General features: G+C 37.3%; 1 pseudogene; it reads left to right on the top strand.

Moving 5' to 3' along the window:
- Positions 1–883: 883 nt before the first annotated feature.
- On the top strand, positions 884–1191 carry LOC129500001 (ATP synthase subunit g, mitochondrial-like; annotated as a pseudogene).
- The last annotated feature ends 5882 nt before the right edge of the window (positions 1192–7073 follow it).

The following is a 7073-nucleotide window of genomic DNA, read 5'->3' on the forward strand; positions in this document are numbered from 1 at the left end:
TATTACAGAGATGAGGACGAGACAGGCTGAATCACTATTGAAGCCAGGAGTCCAAGGCCACTCATGCCTTATGACTGGCAGCTACAAAGGGTTCCCTCCACCAAGCCGGTTGGCCAGAGGTCAAGGGGTCACATTCGTGGCACACTGCCTTGGAGAAGTGGCTTGCCCAGCATTAGTGGCTAAATCCAGGCAGACCGGAATAACACTTACACATGGGATTTGATATAGTTATCTAAAAGCACACAGACAGGAAAGCAGTCAACAAGTCCTCTCACAATTCTGCAAAAGCTGGGTGTTTGGAGGTTTTTTGACCCAAAAAGAGAATGAAAAAGAATTCCTTTCTAGACATCAAACTCCTTGAGGATAAAGACATAATGGAATATTGGCACTCAGTAAAAGATTAATAAATGGCTGTTGGAAATGAAATTAACTTCCATGTCCTATCGTTGAATGTGTATAACTACCTGGCAAAATAAATACTCTTGTCCCCATTTTACTATGAAGAAACTGTGACAGATAAGTTTGGTACCTTGTTAAAAAGGAATAAAGCCAAGACTCAAACTCAGGTCTTTCTGGCCTCAAAATTACTGTTCTTTCCATTACATCATGCTGCTGCACACCACCTGCTTTGCTAAATTAAGAAGAACCCTCCTGCATCTTTTCTAATTATAAAATTTATGAGACTATTCTATAAATGTAAAATCTCTTCCATTCCATCATCTTATTCCCTGCAGATGATCACATTCATTCTTTTATTCATAATGTAGAGGTGATTCCTCATTAACATCATTCTTTGTCTCTTCCCCATCATCCCTTCCTTCACTAGAGCCGCACAGAGAGGTCACCCTCCAGTTCTGAATGACAAATTTTTCATGCTAGAGCTATGATCCAATCTGTCTATAACCTCATAGAGAAGATTCCACTCCTGGAAAAAGCTGCTGTGACTCTCTTGTAGCCTAGACTGCCATATTTTGATGCTATCTTAGGGTAGAGCTGGTTCCTCCAATTCCTGCTGAGGTCCCTATGGATATTCAGAGCTGCAAAAAAATTGTCACTGGCACTCAATTTGGCAGCTTCAAATAATTCACAGTTAAGGAAGCTGTGCTGAATGGTTTGGTGGCCTCTGAGGTGTGGATGTGGTTTTATCTTAGCAAGATCATAAGTAGGCATGGCATCATTTGCTATACTTGAAGCCCAATTATTAACATTTGATTATATCTGATTTATTATTTGAGGTTCTTGAACCATGTGTGACTAGACTGCTATCTGAATAAAATAATGTGTCAAAATCAATGTTTTCTCTATCAAATGCTACAATGGAAGGTTATGATTTCTTTTGATATTAAGTTGTCCTTTGCAATGACACATTCATATAGCTCTAAATGCATGTCTTTGTTGAGCTTGAAATTGGAAAGGATATTTGTAAATATATCAACCTATACATGTATATATAAAGATAACATTTTAGTTTGAAGGTTTGAAAGATATGATATTTAAGCTTTATTTCTGGAAAAGTGTAAGCAAAAGACTTGAGGAAACTGGAATTTGCCATAGTGGGAGAAATAGTAAGACCATGTGCCAAAGTGATATAGTTAAATCATGTCAGTAGTCATAAAAAATAAAACTTGGACTGTTTCTCTTTGCTAAAATCAGGGAAAGATCCCTTTGATAATAGCTGTCTATAAATATTGGGGTACTTCTTGTGAACTTGAATATAGCCTCCCCAAGAGAAAATAGCAGGGTGGTGTTCTAAATATGTATCTTGTAACATCTTAACAGTAGGATTGAGTGAATGAGAGCCACGACCTACATTTAAGTCTGTTTGATATGTGTGATATCATTAATCTGTCCAGTTTTATGATTTTTAGAACCTATCTTTGTAAAATAAAATATCCTACAGATATTTAAACAGGGGTATAACTTAATATCATCCATGAGTCTAAAGAGTAGCTTAGTCCTGAAATCAAAGTGATGGGTATCAAAAAAAAAAAAAAAAAGAGGTGACCCTTTTCTGTTTCAAAGTAAAAGACTCCCTTCATGGTCCTCATTCTCATCCATTCTCTGGGGCCTTACTCCATCAATAATTCCCCAAACCTGAACCAGATTTCATTACATATTCATTCTTTCTTATGTGACTGCTTCCTGCCAATGTAATAAATGTTTTGAGGTGCTTCCCACCTTAAAATACATACACACACAGCCCACTTCCACTCATCAGCTACTCCTTGAACTACATTCCTGCTCCTCCTTTCTTCCCTTCACTATTGAGTTTCTTTCTCAATGCCTCCATCTCGTTACATCTAATTATGCAAGAGAAATCTTCTTGATAGCCAATGAAGGATCCAACAAGCTGTTAACACTTTCTGTCCTCCTCAGGCTCTCTGCAGCCAGCCACTATCAACAACTTCTATTGCTTCAGATGATCTGCTCCCCTGATGTTTTACAATGCTGTTCACTCTCACATCTACCTCTCCCTCTGCTTCTCTTTCTCCTTCTGACCCTGAATGTAAGTACTCCCTTTGGTTGTGCCCACTGCCCACTTCTCTCCCCTCTACCCTCTATCTTTTGGCAATTTTATGAGTCTTTTCTCTCCATCTTCAGTTCTGACTTGCTCCCGTCCACATTCCCAACTGCCTTGAAGACATTTCCATCTGCTGTCCTACTGACATCCCAATTACCAAATATTAATAGTGGGAAGTGGAATATTTAATAGGATTTATTTTATTTTGTTTAAAAAAGGATTTTTCAGAATTAATGCATACTTTTCTAAAGAAATTAATTCTAAAGTATTATCTTTAATATTATTATAATCACCTACAGTATTATTAAAGAATAATCCAAAAATACAAAATAGTATATTACACATAGCAAAAGGTAGGTTATCCTCCCATCCCTGACCACTATACCTACAATTCCCTTTCTTAGAAGCAACCAGTGTTATCAGTTTGCTATATACCTACCCAGAAATATCCTATGCATTTGCAAATGTATATACCTATATATGTATATACATATATATGTATATATATATGATCTTCAAAAATTCCAAATATTAAAAAAAATTTCCAAATATCCCAGCACACTGAAATGGTAGCATGCTATATACATTATTCTCCAAATTACTTTTATTGGCTTAACAATATATTTTGCAATTTATTTCTTACAAAATATACCTTATTCATTTTTAAGGACTGCCTACGATAACCCTGCATGGATGCATTACCTATAGATACACATTAAATTGTTTCCAATGTTTTTGCTTTATAAGCAATGTGACAATGACTAGTTGTGCGTGTGTGTGCAAACTTGTGCAGGTATATCTGCAGAACAAAGTACTATAAATGAATATGTTAGGGCACATGCATTTTCACTTTTAATAGGTGCTGCCCCCAACAGTAATGTATGATAAATAATAATAACTGGACAGCCCAGGTGACTCAGCGGTTTAGCGCGGCCTTCAGTCCTGGGCATAATCCTGGAGACCCGGTATCAAGTCCCACGTCGGGCTCCCTGCATGGAGCCTGCTTCTCCCTCTGCCTGTGTCTCTGCCTCTCTCTCTCTCTCTCTCTCTCGGATAAATAAATAAAAATCTTAAAGAATAATAATAATAATAACTAGAGTGAGTTTAAGTGGTCTTAAAATTTTTGAGGGGCATGCTCAAATGGTCTGAAGCTGTTTTAAGGCTTGGACTCCATGCTCAGTGCAGAATCTGCCTGAGATTCTCTCTCTCCCTCTCCCTTTGCCCCTCCCTCTGTTCTGTCTCTGAGTCTCTCTCTCTCCCTCAAATAAAATCTTAAGGAAATATTTTATTTATTTATTATTTATTTATTTATTTATTTATTTGACAGAGAATGAGAGACAGCACACAAACAAGCGGGGAAAGAGTTAGGAAGGAAAGGGAGAAACAGGTTCCTCACTGAGCAGAAAGCCCATCCCAAGACTCTGGGATCATGACCTGAGCCGAAAGCAGATACTTAACCGACTGAGCCACCCAGGCACTCTTCAAATAAATAAAATCTTTAAAGAGAAAAAAAAAAAGAAACAAAAAACTTTTGAAAATGCCCCATCTTCCATTTTCTGTCAAGCATCTGACATTTCCTCATTATGAGGGTAAAAGGTGGCAGGGAAAATGTCAAGTGGGAATACAAGCAGGTATGGAGCAGTCTTGGATCCCACCAGCCAGAGTCACTGGCATAGAGTAATGACCTCACTAGACAGATGTTAAAGATGTATGGAGAGATGTCCAGGAGTTATTGAGGAACTCATAAGTGACCATCCAGAGGAAGTGTGTTCACCCCTACCAAGGCATCTATCGGTAGAGATTCCCAGCAGTGCAAGGGATCGCCTCTGAAAAAAATCCCACTATTGCACCAAAAAAAATCTGATCACTACTAGGTTCAGACAGAATTAGCCTTAAAACAGCTTCAAAGACCAAGGAACAACAGTCAGTTAAGACCTTTCCTAAGTCTTACCTCTTGAATATGTCAGAAGTCAAGGCTACCAGAGTGCAAAGGGGTGATACAGAGGAGGTGCAGCCCAACCTAACCTTTTGAAAAATTGTTTTATTTTAGTATAATAGACACAGCCAACCCAATAATCTTAGTTGACATGTAAGCAGATGTCCTCCCAAAATGATTTCACATGTGCACCAAAATATGTGTACAAGGATATTCATAGCAATATTTGTAAAAACAAAATGCTGGAAATAATCTGAATGTCCATAAATACATGGATGCACAAAATGTAGTCTTTTCCTAAAATGAAATCTTACACAGCACAATGAATAAACTAATCACATGCCATCAGCATGGAACATATAGTGTTGAGGGGTGGAAAGCAAGAAACAGAAAGGCATATATCCCAGGATTTCATTTTTAGTTATAAAACATACAATACTAAACAACATATTATTTAAGAATACATACAGAGTGGTAAAATTAAAGAGGAAAGCAAGAAAGTGTTAAACACAAAATTCAGGATAATGGCCTCTTCTGAAGAAGTGAAGTGTAATTGGGAAGGAAAATTCCTCAGAATTCCCTAGAATGTTCTGGTTCTTAAGCTGTGTGTGGAGACACTGATATGTTTCACCATCATTCCTTAAAATTTACATGTATCTTATAAAAGCAGGTAATCTGTTCATTATTTAATGAAAACAAATTTTAGAGAAAATACAATAGATATTTTTAATAAAAAATAAGAAAATAAATTTTTTAATCCCTTCATTTTCTTTCATTCTCATAACCATGAAGAATACATATAAGGCATTTAGCACTGTACTCAACAAATGGGATCTAATTTTGATGGGCCTCCAACTCACCATTTGCTCATCCTATAGCAGTTTCAAAGAAGTAAAACAAGAGCAACAAGAGAATTGATTGGCTGAGCCTGATGGGGACTCAGCTGCTTTAAAAAGTCCCAGACAGTGTCAGTACAGCACCCAATAGAAGTGGAAAAGCTAGAATTGTCACACTATCCTTATGATACTGAAAATCCAGTTTGAATTATCTTCTCATCAAAGTGACTACACTGTGGACATCAGATATTTTTAATACATGCTGCTGCTAAGCCACATGTTCTCCCACCATAAACTCCTGCAACTGTGTCTTTTGGCCCTAAGTATGAGGCTGTTATTACTGCTAAATTTCTCTTACTGGTTTTGTCAGTCACCTCATGTTGTCAAAATCATTTCTGGGTTCTGATTCTGTCTTCCAGTATTGGAAAATGCATCCCATATTTGAGAAAATTGTCCTCTCTCTACTTGTCCAAGTCTTTGATTTAAATTATAAATATATATATATATATAAATATATATATATATTGGAGAGAGAGAGAGAGAGAGAGAGAGAGAGAGAACAAGAGCAGACCATGGGAAGAACACAACACTAAAAACCACAATCTCATTAATCCATTTGGATGTAATCAATCAACAAAAAATGGATCCACTTAATTGTTCTTAATTCTAGACCATATCATTAACAAAGATTCTGTGGCAGAATATGACAAGTGCAGTGCTGAACTCTCAATATGCTAAATGCATATTCCTGTTTTCTCCAGTAATCTGTAACATTCCATTCATTCACACCACTGAGCTAGAACAAGACAATCAAATCCCTGAACTCATGGAATTTACTTACGTGCTGCAAAAGTCAGTGAACAATAGAGTTCACAATAAGTTGTCAAATGATAATTACAATGCCAAAATGTTAGTAATTAAATTATATGATGTCGAAGATTTCCTTCAAAATAATCAAAGGATGGCATATAGTTCAAACAAGACTGAAATTGAGTTAATTGTTAAAATTGGGTGACAGAAATGCAGGAATTTACTATGCTATTCTCTCAACATTTTTCTAAGCTTGAAATTTTCCATTAACAGTTTTAAATTATAATTATGGGGGATCCCTGGGTGGCTCGGCGGTTTCACGCCTGCCTTTGGCCCAGGGCGCGATCCTGGAGTCCCGGGATCGAGTCCCGCATTGGGCTTCCGGCATGGAGCCTGCTTCTCCCTCTGCCTGTGTCTCTGCCTCTCTCTCTCTCTCTCTCTCTCTCTCTCTCTATCATAAATTAATAAAAATAAATCTTTAAAAAATAATTATGATAAATGTGGTGGGAAAGTATGAAATATTAAAATTTATAACAGTGAGGAACTGACAATATGATGAGGCAGAGAAAATTTCTTTGAAGATGCGAATTTTAAGTTTAAATCTTAATAATAAGTAGAAATTATCTAAATTGAATGGAAAAGGAGAAAGCCTTCCAAACAGAGAGAACAGCATGTGAAAGCATCCTAATGTAGAAAGGAACAGAGTTATGTACATGGAACTGAAAGAAGCCTCAAGTAACTATAGTACTTAGGGTAAAGAGAATTGCTTGTGTATGTGTGTGGTTTTTTTTTTAAGATTTTATTTATTTATTCATGAGAGACACAGAGAGAGGCAGAGACATAGGCAGAGGGAGAATCAGGCTCCCTGCAGGGAGCCTTGCAGGACTGGATCCCACAACCCTGGGATCATGACCTGAGCCAAAGGCAGATGCTCAACCACTGAGCCACCCAGGTGTCCCAAGGGTCGCTT

Source organism: Nyctereutes procyonoides, unplaced genomic scaffold, assembly GCF_905146905.1.
Source record: "Nyctereutes procyonoides isolate TBG_1078 unplaced genomic scaffold, NYPRO_anot_genome, whole genome shotgun sequence".
NCBI lineage: Eukaryota > Metazoa > Chordata > Mammalia > Carnivora > Canidae > Nyctereutes > Nyctereutes procyonoides.